The following is a 16,424-nucleotide window of genomic DNA, read 5'->3' on the forward strand; positions in this document are numbered from 1 at the left end:
AGGTGACAGTCTCCTCTTGTCCTCTGTATAGTCAGTACCATGGAAATGAGTATGTGGATAATACCAGAACGATTGGTACTGCTCCATTTTCACTTTTCCTACTGGACTTGTGTGTGTATATATGTATAACGTATGTGTGTGTGCATCGTTAGTATTCAGTCGTGGTGTCGATGCATTTTGCTTCACAGACCTCCCCAAAACATATTTCTATCATACATACATACAGGCCACAGTTTTCCAACTAATGCCTTTTTTTTTTTTTACCTGCTTTAGTTAGGGAGAATTTCGGAAAAATGAAGAACTGTAGAGCAGCAGTTTAAGAGGTCGTTAGGGAATAGTGTCTGTCCCGGCAGCGCCGCCGGTATATAAGCAATGTAGTAGGTAAAACTAGCGTAAGACCTCATTCAGTTTCAGGCTTTTGGGAGGGTAGTACCTCTCGGTGTTGTGATGTTAGATTTCTACGCTACGTTATATTCTTACGCAAGCCATCTTGAAGTTAAGTTAGTAATTGTACGATTTTGTTATTTCACGACTTGAATATTTTACATTTTGGATTAGGCTTCCTATATATATATATATATATATATATATATATATATATATATATATATATATATATATACATATGTATATATATGTGTGTGTACATATGTATATATATATGTGTGTACATATGTATATATATATATATGTGTGTATATATATATGTGTGTACATATGTATATATATGTGTGTGTGTGTGTACATATGTATATATATATGTGTGTGTGTGTACATATGTATATATATATGTGTGTGTGTACATATGTATATATATGTGTGTGTGTGTACATATGTATATATATATATATGTGTGTGTGTACATATGTATATATATATATATATGTGTGTGTGTGTGTGTACATATGTATATATATATGTATGTGTGTGTGTAGTTTGTATTCATGGCGTGTGTGAGTGTTCTCGTTCGCATGATTTTGTGAGTTTTACTCTGCTAATTTGATTCTGCTTTGGTTGCCAATTGTGAATTGAGAAGTCTCTTATTGCTCGAGTAGTAATGAGAAACTTAATAGCCTAGGGGAGGACCCTGGTTGGGTTTCACCTAGCTGGATTGAAGTGAATTGAAAAGGAGTGACCTATCTGATAGCAGCTTACTGGGTTGACCACACTGCCAGAAAATGATGCATGTTAGCTTTAGAGTTATTAAATTGGTTTAGAGCTGACAGGACGATGAATTTTAACGCAGATGACTAGCCCAAAAATGACAGGCAGAAGGTGACATATTTGGGGAGCGTATCAAACACATTCTGCTATAGGGCATCCAACGCGGGTATTTTAGTTACTTCAATACCAGTTCTAGGTATTGGAATTTTTTTATTTTGATTTTAATCCATCTCGCTCCCGATCGTATTTTGTTAGCCCCGGTGCTTGATGGGTCAGGATCAGGATGGGTAATGTATTTTCAAGGTTTTTTATTTTCATCTGGAGATGCGGTTGCGTTCACATGGCTGAAACCCGATTGATTTTTTTTTTTTTTTTGTTCCAAGTTTCGCCAATTCAGATTTTTTAATTCAGACGTAACTTGAAAAAAAAGCAAGCTGAAATTCTCAGTCATAACTACTTTGGTGAGGACGTGCATCTCTTTTCTTCGGATTATTTTGGCTGTATTGCAGAATTTCACGTGAAATATATCTTAGCGTGTTTGAACGTTTGTGGCGTTCATTTCGGTAACACATTAGTAGTTTTATAGATATGGACCCATTTATATCCTGCTTCTTGGGCAGCCACAGTGAGAAACCTAGTTTTTCGGTGCTGGAAAAAATAAAACCAGTGAAATACAGGGATGTATCCTAACGGCCCCGTGATACTTCTGCAAGCTCTGATTCTAATTAAGTTGAAGCTTATTGATTGTTTTCAAAGCGAGATTACACCCAAGCATTTCACACCTCGTGTTTTCTCCCCTACCCAAATTCCCGGATCTTTAAACTGCCACTATCCCTAAGCTAAGAGGTCGGTTTCCTTGATGCGCCTTCCCAATGAGTGTCTTAAACTTCCCAATGTACTCCCGTGTCTTAAACCCACATTCCTTTACTAACCCTTTCTTTTCCAAATCCTTCCTCACTTTATCACGCCATCTAATCCTGTGCTTCCCTCCTGAAGCCCTACCCCTAACAGGTTCTACCTAAAATCCACTTCACTCCTTCCTCCTTAGTCATCCTTACCACATGCCCTTCCCATTTCAATCTCGATTCTCATATCAAATCGGTAATCCTTCTTTAGTTCCATCCTTCTCTATCCTCCCACGCGGAGAGATCCCCAAAATCCTCCCCAGCATCCTCATCTCTTTAAACTCTAGTTTCTGTTCCTCTTTCCTTTATAGAACCCACGTTTCTGAACCATACATCATCGCTGGTCTGATTACGGTACAATAGGTCTTCAGTTTTAGTCAGTGACATTCATCATCACTACCCCTGTCATCCCCCTCCATATCCTCCAAGCTGCATTTATACGGCTTTCAACCTCAACTTTCCACTCCCTCTTGGCTTAAAGCAGACCCTGATTATTTGAAAATCTCCTATCTGTTTTAATTCTAGTCCCTTTGTATCTTTCACAAATAACCTAACCCCTCCCTGCCTTGCTGGACACCATAATCCACTTATACCCAGATTTACCTTCGTATCACCTCATTCAAGAGGTTTTTACCACTCGCTTACCCTTTTTTTTGCAATTCTTAAGAGTCTGCTGTAATCTCCGGAACATCTGCTTATTAAAATTCCCAGATATTTTCGTTACTAAACCCATCTCTCGGTACATCCGTAACCAGTATTAACAGAAATGGGCTAAATACCGATCAGTGATGTGAACCAACTTTTAAAACATTTGTTTTGGCACAGGCTGTTAATACTGCCCTCGTTCTTTCGTATGGTCTCTCTAAAATTACAACACTACATATCTTCTGTGTGTTTGAACATGTTTGCCATCAGACTTTCTTTCCAGCCATTTGGCATCAGTTCCTCCTACAAGATCGGCCTTAACATTTTCAGTATCTAATCTACCTCCCCCCTCTCTATATAAGTACCTCAACATTTCAGTTTTCACCACTGATGGACCTGAAGCTTGGCCATTTTTCATTTCGCTTATATCCCAACTAACCTCTGCAGATTGTATCCATATCACCCGTCCCCTCCAACCCCCTCCACCTCTCCTAGATCCTTTCTTTTATTTCCTGTTTTAAAAGATGCTTTTGATAGTCATACCATCTGCGTTTAATGCTTCCTGCTGTGGTCCCCCGTAACTGTGGGATGTAAGTGGGTGCTCCATTATCTCATAACTGTTTTACTACCGAAATGAATATCAGAAACGTTCAAAACACACTAAAACATAGGAAAATCTTATTTTCAAATTGGGAATACGGTTATGGTTTAAAGTAAAACTCTACCGCATTTTAACACACAATTCTAAAGCATCCAACGAGATTCAGCAATAACCTGAATGAGAACAGCCCTAGAATTGACATCTGTTTTAACAATGGTGGGTGATGGATGGAAATGACTGAAGTTTTTACAGACTGACATCATCAGCTGTTGAGTGAAATTGTAGATGGGATGGAAATGACATAAGTTATAACGACTGACATAGTCAACTGCTGAATGAAACTGTTTTTGGGATGGAAATGACTTGTTATAACAGAATGACATGGTCAACTGTTGTATGAACTGTAGATGCCAAGGTGTAATCTCGGGTTTTCTCGGCTAACTGGAGTAGACACAGGTGAAATTCGATCAATGGCGACAAGCTCAAACTTCGATAAATGGATCGACGACTGCGGTAATAAATGACATTCGATTGAGATTTTCCACCAGTTTCTAGTAATTGCACTTATGATTTTGAGGACAGTTTTCCTCGCAGACTTACACTGTGAAGCACTGACTTTGGAGCTTTGATTTCAGTCATGAACGTTTTGGACGATAATGAGCTTGTCATTGGTAGGTAGAAAAGTTTTAAAATATAATAAGCAACACAAAGCATAGGCTCTAATCTTAACTAACCAATGCATACTGCAAAGTTCCACCCCCTAGCTTAGCTCATTTCGTGTTGCTGAATACCGTCCAGCAGGGTCTCCTAATTGTACATGAATTCATAGTATTGAAGATTAATCTAGACCCTTAACTACGAATGAATTAACGTGGTCCCCTTCCAAACTACTGACCCTTCAATATTTTGTTTCGGGAAGGTTAGATATCGGCAAAGAAACTGGAGGAGTAAGAAATGAAATATGAAAATATAATTATCTCGGAGTGTATCTGAAAGACCCTTTGAAATATTTGTTTTTGCGATGTACTCTGACAATTTATCAGCGATTCATCACCAATTCTGTATTGTACAAAACAAGGTCTATAGACCATTGTACAAAAGTAAAGACTAGGTTAAAAAAAAAAAACCCAGTGTGAGAACAGTCAGTTAGGAAAGCATTATCATGACGCCGACTGTTAAACTTAAATTATCAGGAAAGTAAAACTGCAGAAATTCTTCTCCGGGCTTTATTGAAGTACCATAAAAACCTTGGAAATATCAGCATAAGGTTCTCAAAGGATCATAAATGTGGAACCATGTGAGGAAAGGAAGGCAGGTGGAAAGGCCAAATTTTAAAGGGTATGAAAGCCCATAACAGCAGAATGAGTGGCAAGCCATCATTGCTTGTCTTCCTTCTTTTTGAAGATGGAGAGGAGCTTTGCAAGATGGTAGTTCTGATTACTATTCAAGGCAGGTGCATATGATATGAAGGCTATAACCTTCAGCTGGCTGCTGTAAGCTGTGCTGCTGCTGTAAGCTGCTGCTGCTGCTGCTGCTAATCACGGCATGTTGTCCTAGACCCCTCAGATGCTAAGATAATTAGTCTGTAAGAAACTAGAAGTGGAGAGTTATTATGCACAAATTTTCTTCAACCAAAGGTTATATCATTCTTAGGTTAATTAAGCACGGCACCATGTAACTTGACACGGTACTAAGAGTCTTGGGCTATTCCAATCCGCATTGGTTGTATTATTTATGCTCGAAACTTACACCTGAATATCGCCTCTAATATGTCGGGAAACAACAAGCAACTACTATCAATGGTTGAATTTGATGCTAAACTCCATGTGGTGGAGGGGGCGGGGTTACTGAGTGTGATAGGTGAGGAAACTTTATTAAACAGCTGCTTTTCAGTGACAATACTTTTGATGAATGACGGATCACCGGCAAGATACGATATTTACCACAATTCGTTCACCAATAGGACATTAAAAGAATGCAACATATCTAATCCCAGAGGCGAAGAGTTGATTGGAGGCACTTTGATAGACCTTTCCACTGGGATCCAAGGGTCATGTTCACGAACTTCAAGAACATTCAGTCTGCAATAAATCTTGCCTCATAAAATAAAAACGATCATATTAACACATAAAGAAGTACCAACCCCCCCTCTTAACTGAAAGCATTCTATCAAATGGGGATAAAGTGGAATACTTTTAGGAGTAATTTTTGACAATAAACTGACCTATGGCCCTCATACTAATTGACCCCTCCGAGAGATTCAGCAATTGCATTTTAACTAGCGGTGCAGAACGAAAAAATAACCCGATTGGACTTGAAGGAAGTTAGGTTATGGTTACCAAAAAGTTAGATTATGGCTACCAAATTTATAAATCTGCCGACAAAACAAATTAAGAAAAATTTGATGTGGTGCATTTACACAGTTGACTATAGAATTTCACCAGTGGAAAGCATAGGCAGGGACTCCGGCTTGCTTGCATTTCTTCAGTCTGCGGAAGGAATTAAGCCGGGGGTACATCACCAAAACCATAACATCGAAAAATAACTCCAATTATAAATATTGAAGACACCAGTACAACGTGCTACAAATAACCTGACCTCTGGAGGTAGGTCTTGGGAGAGAGAGAGAGAGAGAGAGAGAGAGAGAGAGAGAGAGAGAGAGAGAGAGAGAGAGAGAGCGAATAACCTAACCTCTGGAGATAGGTCTGAGAGTAACCTAACCTCTGGAGATAGGTCTTAGAGGGAGAGAGAGAGCGAATAACCTAACCTCTGGAGATAGGTCTTAGAGAGAGAGAGAGAGAGAGAGAGAGAGAGAGAGAGAGAGAGAGAGAGAGAGAGAGAGAGAGAGAGAGCGAATAACCTTACCTCTGGAAATAGGTCTTAGAGGGGAGAGAGGAGAGAGAGAGAGAGAGAGAGAGAGAGAGAGAGAGAGAGAGAGAGAGAGAGAGAGAGAGAGAGAGAGAGAGAGCGAATAACCTAACCTCTGGAGATAGGTCTTAGAGAGAGAGAGAGAGAGAGAGAGAGAGAGAGAGAGAGAGAAGAGAGAGAGAGAGAGAGCGCAACGTCGAATGATGGGAGATGGGTTTGCTGTTACAGCTGGAGATATGAATAAGACATTACCCTACTGCTCCGTCTTCACAGCAGAAATGTATGTGGTGGTAGAAGCTGTCAAATATGCATTATTTAACGCAGGAGTTTAGGTCAAAATTTCATACTTTTATTCAAAGTAAAGCAGCGTTGTATCCTCACTAAGGCAGTTTATGCCCTCTCACCACCTGGTACTAGAAGTTTAGGACTGTCTGGTTCCTTCCCCTGCTGTCACGCAAATGTATTAGGGTGCGTTTTTGTTGGATAAATCCCTTGTGGCGATAAATTCACTCGGGTGATCAAATAGGGCAACCAGAGAGGATATGGGATTACATAATTACGAGAGCAGAAACATCCAATATGGAGTATTTAAGTGAGCCATTCTTACACAAGAAATAAGTGGCAAGCTAGCTGGGATAGTATAACTTTGAATCTGCCGGCCATCAGACCATCCATTGGATGAAATGAAGGGCTTCCAATCACCTCGACAGTAGGACCAGCGTAATTTTAACAAGACCACGTGTTGGATATACGCTTGTCACCCACAGGTAATCATTACGAAATGGGGATGGATGACAGGCTCCAGGAGTAACACAGGTCAAATGGATTTAACAGTGAAATGTATGTTAAATTAGCCTCTTTTTAGTCAAGAGAGAGAACACTGAATGAACGTATGAAATTTTGGCCATTTGGCTTACTAAAGCATAAATACTGTCATTCACATACATTCGTACATGAAGAAATTAATTTTTAAAAACTACGTAAATGTTAAAGATACCGAGTTACCTTCACTCAAAATATCAACAAGAGATCTCAGGAGAAGTCTGTGCTTTCTCCTCCAGCTTCCTAAAAATCGTGAGCCATGAACCAGGATGTTCGCAATCTCCAGTAACTTACCAGATTAGCACAGGCTAGCGAACCACTACCAAGCATACATAAGCGTAAGGCAACCCACATTGAAGTTGAGACAGCTTCAGCCTTTCGGTTGCTATTATAACTTGTAGGCCAGGAGCTTCAGGTATCCCTAATGCTTTTGGATCTCTGATTGCGGTATTGGCAAGGAGCCGGGCCAGGTCCTCTATTGCACTTCCTTAAGATATGTGACGTTATTAATCCTTTCATGATTATCAGTGTGGGGGACACTTCTCAATGTATTACCAGCGGTTAAAGTAGCTTCTTTTGCTTCCATGTATGCCACCTCATCACTGCAAAAGCCCACATGAGAGGAAATCCAAGATATTTAAGTTTTGTTCCGACAATGAAGGTGAAAGATCCATTCTTGAGCCTTTTGGACTAATGAGTGGAAACTATTAAAATCTTAAGGAAAATCTGATGCACCCTTAGTCACAGTATACTGGATGACAAAACATTGCTCCTTACTATTTGAAACTAGTTCCAAATCCTTAACTAATGCTGTCAGCTCTGTGGTAAATATAGATGCACAGTCAGGTCACTGATCTACGTATGGTAATGCATATGGATTATAGCACAACCAACGCCTTTCGCTGACTGAACCATCGGCAAATAGTAGCTTAGGATTTTTGGTACGGAAATAAATTTTCATTAACTTGCTTACTTAACTGAATCGGAAATAGGTTAAAAGATATTTGCCCAATACATCTGTCGAGTCGCCAATTTTTTAAGCGACCAGAAGTAGGGGCAGAAATACGCAGACCTAACTCCTTCCTCCGCCAGTCAAGTGGTGCTTCGTTGCTGTCCACGTAAATACTCTCACCAGGCTTAGTTCCAAATGCACCGCAGCATATTCTAATATGCTTATAATATACAATTTGGTGCTATGTCCAGAAGACTGTTTGACAGCCATACTCAACTCGGACCCCTACACATGAATTGTACAACCTCAGCAATGATGTCTTATCTGCGCCTCAGTTAAGACCAGACAGCTTTTTGAAATACTCGATTTATTTAAAAGATTTCTTTGCCTTCAACATTAGGGCAGCATTGTGACTGAACAGAGTGGATTTAGAATCAAATATTACTTATAAAAACCAGTCACTTCCTTTCCCTGAGGTAAATTGATACCTTTCTGAGTTAAAGTGGATTATACTTCAGTGTTTCTACAACCAATGAATGTACGTACGGTGACCGGTCAGTGTTTCTACAACCAATGAATGGTACGGTGACCGGTTTGGATGTTTAAATTTGAAATAAAGTGCATCAGTCCATTCACTGATGACATTGATGCTTAGCAAATGTTTGAAGGCTAATATAGCATCATAGCTAGTAGAGTAGGTTGCCAGTTTGTCAACAAAGTGAGAGCTCTTGACATGATGTTAATAGCTCTCGCAATACATGTAACGTTAAGGATACTTCCCTGAGAAATTCCATCCTCCTGAATAAAACGGCTAGAGAGTATTCCTTTCTGACTGATAAGAAAGTATCAATAATGTAATCATGTTGCCGCGAATACATATTTTATATTGCTGGATTATTCCATATCGCTAGATAGTATCCCACGCCCTCTCAAGATCAAAGAAAACCCCAGTGGTTTGATATGTGCTGTGCCCTTATCAGACTCATGCCCTCAGTGTGACTGAACGCAAGGAAAAATTCTTCCAGTCTCAGAGAAACGGTGCTGGTTCAAATAACAGAGAACGGACTGTGAATAACAGTATAACAAAAAAAATCCTAATAAATTAACCCATAAAACATTGCTTATAGGAGCCTGTATGAATCTGGTTGGATAATCAAAGCAGTGGAACTGAGGTAGATTGATCCTCTCGAAAACCAACCAGGGGATGAAGAGAAGCTTTCAGATTCCAAATACCGAACTTGCCTGGTGTTCTTTCAGCCCATAAACACTTGTTAGAGCAATTAACCTGTACCTAGTGAATTCAGGGGCAACCTTACTGATTTACTTAACTAGAACGGTGATGGAAATTTTCCAGTTTTTAGGGTCGCCATGTACGATGCAATTTTTTTTACAGTGATTGTCTCAGTGCTTATCGAGTCAATCAATTGCCCTCAAACAGTCCAGTTTGATGCTCAATACATTCTCCCCCTAGCCTTCATAGGAGTAACACGTTAGTTATGGATGTTGCACGTATTTCACAGTTTATGGTGAAAAGTAGGGTGTATTGTCAATACCACCCGCAGACAAGACAACTATTACTGAGTCAACATTTTTTTAAGCTTTTAACTTATTTGTACATTGTTGAACAACCAACCCTCCTCATAGCCATTCAAGTTTCGACAATACCAGAATATTGTGCAGTAATATTTGTCACACAGGATCGCCCTTAGGTAGTATACCAGTCTCCCTTATGATTGAGAAAAAATTAACATTTTGTGGGAGATGGTTTTGCACCACGTACATTACTGTATCTTTTCCTAGCAACCGTAGCTTTTCAATGATATCTTGAATACTAGAGTATCACTGAAGTCTCGGGGAAAATTTTGCAGTTTACTGCAAGTCTCCTTGCCATTAGAACCAAGAGTCAAGAAATATAAGATTAACGAATTCCTTGGAACTCGGAAAACTTGAGCGGCAACTTGGTAAGGACCACTAAAGAGTATCATACACTTTAAAAGTGGGTAAATGAAAAGGAACAAACATGCCACTATACTTTCAAATTATTCCCCAAACATCTCTCATTGGTGACTTGGTACAGATTCCATTAATGCAGTGCAGCCATGACTCTTAGATTTTTTTTTTTTTTACACTTTTGCTGTTTTTAGAATACTTTCGCTGCCTGACAAGGGCATATTAATAGAGAGGTTTTTTTAAGTGGTTTTTCCATGACCACTTCATAGTTGTTCTGTTATGGAACTGTAAGGTCTGTGATATATTTATTAGGTTTTAAATCAAGAGCATTTTTTAAGGCTACTGAAAGGTAATTAAGTCATAAACTTCACCACGAAAGATTCGCACTCTTTAGCCACGCTAACACCCTAACTGAATTAGCTCCAGTCTGCCTCTCCAGCCTTCCATTTAGGAAGAAATTCAGTTGGGGTGTTTTTAACATGTGTAAATGGATTGGAAAGTCGTCACATCCAAACTATTCATTGACTGACCATGCAAACTCCGAACGGACGCTGGAAGAACATAAGCTGTAGTCTACAGCAGTTAAGTTGTTATCATAAGTATTATGAGAGATTACTGACCTCTCATTATACCAAGTCACTGCATTATTTTTTATTAATGTCCCTTTCTGAATCCATATTTCATCACCAGACAGGATTATGAGCACTGAAAGAACTTAGTATGAATGGAGAGGGGGAGCTGAATTTATTTTGAATTATCATTTTAACTTAAGCCACACCTGAGAGGAAGGCTGAGGGACAAATGGTCAATTGTTCGTCTAAAATTGCACTATTAGCCACAGCTTGTAAATAAGCATTTCTTTGAAATGTTATGCTGTCAAGACTTTCGTACAACAATTCCTGAATTATGATTTAAAAAATGCAGACATTATAAAAAGTTTGGTCTTCTTGAAAAAGTGGGATTTGTAGTAACAATGACAGTCAGCATTTTAATGTCTTTAGGGTTTTGGTATCTTTAGGATAGGTTGGATTTTACGCATGTCTTATTCATTATCATTGTCTCTAACTGGTAAATGAAGAACCTTCTTCATTTTTGTCTTTTGGTTTCCTTTTCACAGACGAAACATATTTTGAGCTGCTGAACTGGATTTTATTGTTTATGGTGCCCTCAGAGATAGCAGGAAGTCAGTTGAGCTAAAATACCATTGAGTTAAGGTTTTCATTCTCCTTCGCTGTCTTAGTCAGATCGGGTATTAATGAGCCAGATATGCTCAAGGAGGATTCAATGGCAATAGATGAATTCTTTGGGTAGGTTGAAAGTGTTTTTTTTTTTTTTTAATATATTCTCTCCAAGAGAAGGGATCCTCTTCTTCACAGCCTGAATAGTCTGTCTGATGAGTCAAATTTGAAGGAAGTAAAGGCATCTTAATTTTTTTTAATGGCTTGTAGGAAGGCAGCTGGATTATTTTAAACTTTTGTATCTGGTATACTGTATATAAGTTTGATAGTGTTGAGTTGTTTCGCTCTTTTTCTAATGGTTGGGTATTCGGACACAAATGGCTAGATAATGTTCCCTTTATCACGGGTTTTAATGTTCTCACATAGATATAACCTGGCTCATAGTCTCCTTTTACTTTTGGAGTTTGATGCTTCCAAGGGTATCATTAATGTCTTTGATAACTTGGCACTTGGTTTGAAGCGTTTGGTGAAGGTTTAGTCATAGGGGAGAACTACCATAAGACGCTTAAGTGTCATTAGAGCATATTGCAATTTTATCATGATTCTAGGACTGCTTTGCATTTGCAGTCGCTGGAAATTTCCATTGCTGACCATCCATAGAGTTAAAAGCTTTGCAGTGGTTATGTTTAAACAAGTGCTAAGGAGCGCTTTGCAGTGGTTATGTTTAAACAAGTGCTAAGGAGGCGAAGTTTAATTTTGTTGGGTACTGGCACTTAGATTACACGCAGTCGACCCATAGATATCTGATGGATAGGGGAAATTAGCCTTTCTGTGATGATTGCCTAGTCCACTGATTGTTAAACATTTGCCCAAGTCTTCAGTAACTGGGAAATTACTGTCTTTTAGACAGTAGAGAAATGGGAAATCACAGGTTGACCAGAATTTTTGGAGTGGATATAACGTATATTTTTAAATGGTATTTTTATTACAGAAGCTGAGTATCTGAAAAAATGACCCTTAATACTCTAAAACTTAGCATTCTATATGTATTCATAATTTAGTTATTGTTGTACTGCATGCTGTTTTTCAGAATGCATTCCTTATGATGTGGTAACTAGTCAATCATATGCTACAAAATATTTGTAGATTCTTCCATTTTATCTGGAAATTTAATTTTTGTCTTGCTAACATGTGGAAAAACAAAACATCTTTTTGACATCAATGACCCAGGTAACTTGATGCCAGATAACTTGTAATGTTTATCTTATGAGGTTTTCCTATATATTCTGTGTACTTGGATTCATTCTATATATTCTGTGTACTTGGATAATGGATCCAACTTTCTGATATTTCATGGTATGTCTCTGTAAGAGGTAGTATGCAGTGTTTGCATCAGGCTGACTAATAGTACTGCCTTTCCTGTCATGATACCTTGTAGCAGAATCTTTTTGAATCTTTTTTGAAAAGTTGGCTAAGCAGACCTCTGTTTTTATTTGTTTCAGAAATTAGTTTCTGTTGAAGGAACCACTTGAGCGAACTTGGCTTTCATGGTGTGACTTGAAGGTTTTATGTAGAGGATCCTAGATCTCCTGTCTCTTCCTCAGGAGTGGAGCATTTTCATTTAGTGGAACTTCAGGAGTTTTCTTTCTTCAGGTATGGGCTCATATTCAGATATATTTATAACTGTTTTGATACTTTGGTGCAACATTTCTATTTACCAGAGATATTTCTGATGGGACGTTTCTTTATTTTGGTAGTCACTGAAGGCATTGTAACCCCAGTTTTAATTGTATTGTGATCACAGGTAAATACATTTTCTCAGTGATATGAGCTCTGATGATCCATTCTAGTTTTGGATATCTTGTCTTTTTCTATTGATTATTTCTCTTTCTTTTGAATGATACACACCCCGAGGCAAAATGTTATCATTTTGCCTAGGGATGTGTAGATGCAAGTGTTTAATTTGGGTAGTGGCTGTTTTTGAAGCAAATTTCATTAAACAATATTACTACAAGCAACAATGCTATAAGTTGCATCCACGGAGGACATGGCTATGCTGACAGAAATAAAGAAGGTGAAAGGATAACAGACTTTGCACTGTCATTCGACATGGGAAGAGCAAACGTCTATTGTAAATGGCCAAACATCTGATCATGTACGAGAATGCTGCAAGTTCACGTCAAGTACATTGTTTCTCTTACAGAAGAAAAGATTTGGTGGAACTCAAGAGCTGCAAAGTCATCCTTGTGGATCATGTGGCTGCACAACGCAGGTTAGTAATTATGGACTTGAAACTGGGAACACAAAGAATCTAAGAGGAAAATGCATGGGCCCAAGAAAATAGTGGTGCAAGCTAAGAAAGGTATATTTTGGAAGACAGTTTGAAGGAAGTGTATCGGAAGAGATCGTTCAAGAGATGAAGAACATTGATGAATGGTGAAACCAGACATCTTGGGAAAAATAATGGTAAAATATGGAAAAATATATAGTTAGTGGTTTAATCAGGAAGTGCAATATGCAACAAAAAGCAGGGAGGAGCTGAAGAAGGATGGGAAGAGACAGTTAGAAGAGGATAAGATTGCCTACGTGGAAAGGAATAAAAAAGTAATATGGGCAGTGGCAAAAGCCCCAGGATAAAACATAAGATTAGTTGTATCAAGATTTTGAAATTAAAAAAGGCAAAGGAAAGATTCTAAAGTAAGCCAAGAAAGAAAAGGATAAAGGACATAACCCTCAATAAGCCAATCAAGGGAGCAGACTGAGGAGTGCTATGGAGAGCATGAAACATTTTATAAAGAGATGGAAGGCTTAATTTTGAAAAACGAGATGAAAAAACTAATATACATAAGGGGATAAGGAATCTGAATTTAATGGTTAATGATATAACAAGAAAAGAGATGAGGGGTGCTAAAGCTGCCAGACCAGATGGCATACCTGTTGGGGCAAGGAAGACAGGGAAAGGAGGGAAAATTAATGAAAAGGAAATCACACCAAAAAAATTGAGGGAACACACCAATACCAAGTTTAAGAGGAGATATGCATAGTTAGTGATAACTAGAGGTGAATTAAATTAATAGCCTACCCTACACCCTGAAAACATTTCAAAGAATTACACACGGAGGACTTAGAGAGAAGGTCAAGATCATAAGACAGCAACTAGGCTTTACGAACAGGATTGGTACAATTGACAGAATATTCTTCTTACACCAGGTAATGAAGAACAGTAGAGAGAGAGAAGCAGGGAACTCTTCACATGATCTGTATCAATCTAGAAAAGGCAGATGACTACCTAGGCAATTAGTATGGAGTCTGAGGGAGCAGAAGGTACCAGAAAAATATGCAGTAATAATTGCTTAATGTATACAAATATAACAACCATTGAGAGAAGTACTTCAAGGATGACTGGCAGCTTCCAGGTCAGGTAGGAGACTATGACCAGGGATCAAAGCAGAACCCTCGTTCACCATCATGCTGAGTGTATTGACCAAGGACATAAGGGAGGACCACCCTTGGTGTATATCCTATGCTGATGTCATAGTTTGATTGCAGAAACCAGAGAGTTAAAGAGAAACCTTGATAGAAGATAAGCATCAAGTAGAGGATGAGTAAAAGTTGAACAAAAGCTGAATACATGACAAATGAATGGATGATGACCAACAAGCTACAATTAAGCTGGGAGAAGAGACATAAAGTTTTAAATATCTGGGCCTGATAAGAGAAGCAATAGGTGATATGGATAGAGGTTAACCAAATTAAAGGTGGATGAAATAATTGAAAGGTGAGTATCTGGCACACTCAGCTACATGAGGGTCCCTATTGTGCTTAAGGGCAGGCAAGGTACATAAGCTGGTGGTAAGAGGCATCACTGAAGAAAATAAGTTAGTTATGGCAGAAATGAGGTAGCTTAGAGGGTTGAGAGAAATTACTGAAGTGTCAAAAAAAAAAAAAGCCTGAGTCTAGATTGAGATGGTTTGGGTACCTGATGTGGAAGGGAAATGATGAAGAATAGACTTTAGAATTTTGGCCAAATGCCAAGTACTGGAACCTATAAGGTCATTCAGCACTGGAAGGAAAATTGAAAGTAAGGTTTCAAAGGTGTAACAGGAGGGAAAGCTGTGCTGTTGCACTATGAAACAATTGCTAGAGAAGGGTGGAAAAAGAAAGAGAATAGCAATGGAAGTATAGCAAAAAGAATGAAGGAGGTTACAGCTAAGGGCTGATGGGATGCAGCAAAGACCCTTAAATAATGCCTACAGTGCACCACTTGAGGTGCACTGACGGCGCTACCACCCAACGGGGGTTGAATTGACATGTTATGGGAAATATAATGGAAATGGAAGTGGTGGGGACACAACTGATAGAAAAGCCTAAGAAAAAATGGAAAGACAGCATTTGTGAAGTCAGCTCCAAAGCCAAATATCATTCATCTGAAGCTGGTGAAGGTTGAGAATAGTTATCCAATCACCAATGCAGTTGTATACCTGCAGATTCCATCAGAGGGAACTTGGGTCTTACAGCTGGGTGGACCCTTCTCCCGTTGTCAAGATTGTGTCTTTGCTTGAACGAGTGAGAGTGGTGACGAGAGATGATCCATAAAGTAACAGAACAGTTTGAAAGCGGCTGAACATGAAAATTCACCTAAGCATATCTGGGACTGGTCCATCTACTAATGGAACAGCAAAGGAGTAGCTATGACTCATCCTTGTTACTGGTGGTGTCTACAAATCCACTCCACAGTTGTAGGTGAAAGAAGACAAACCTTTTACATGAGTTTTTTTCTGCTAGTGTTCATGAGCAGAAAATATTAAATGAACTTAGAGACAATAATGGAGGATGCAGTGCAAAGGATGAATATGCAAAACAACTTTTGCATTACCACTGGAACTGTCTACTGTGATGTTATTAACACACACAATGAATTATGTACTCATCTGACTCTATTGTGACAGATGGAAACTGAGATCTCTATCAGATGGAAACTGATAGATCTCTATGCACATACCAAGTACTGACCTATGACTTTTTTTTTCCTATTTGCAGACTTCTTGTCCTGAGAATTTTTCAAGACAAACAAAATGGGTAATATGAGCTTTGGGCTTCTTGTAGAACAAAGCTGTTTACAAACAAATCTCTTTAGAAGATAAGAGTAAATACTCATTTCTCATTACTGTATTGATGAATCTTTCCTTTTGCAGTTCAAAAAATTCAACATACTTGGAAGAAATAGACTACCAAACAAAAGGGTCAGTAATTCAAAAATATAAAAAATTACATACATTTTTCACCAAAAAATATATTCAAATAAAATTTCCTTTTGCTCAGCACAAACAAATCTCCCA

General features: G+C 38.6%; 1 long non-coding RNA gene across 1 annotated transcript in view; it reads left to right on the forward strand.

The window, feature by feature from the left end:
* The window catches only part of LOC136849255 (uncharacterized), a 21,552-nt gene continuing 5,128 nt past the window's right edge, over window positions 1–16,424 (forward strand). Inside the window, exons 1-3 of the long non-coding RNA XR_010856280.1 lie at window positions 1–500; window positions 12,588–12,738; window positions 16,281–16,328. This is a non-coding gene — a long non-coding RNA (uncharacterized lncRNA). The remainder of the gene's footprint in view (window positions 501–12,587; window positions 12,739–16,280; window positions 16,329–16,424) is intronic.

The sequence above is a fragment of the Macrobrachium rosenbergii genome, chromosome 20, assembly GCF_040412425.1.
Source record: "Macrobrachium rosenbergii isolate ZJJX-2024 chromosome 20, ASM4041242v1, whole genome shotgun sequence".
Taxonomy (NCBI): domain Eukaryota; kingdom Metazoa; phylum Arthropoda; class Malacostraca; order Decapoda; family Palaemonidae; genus Macrobrachium; species Macrobrachium rosenbergii.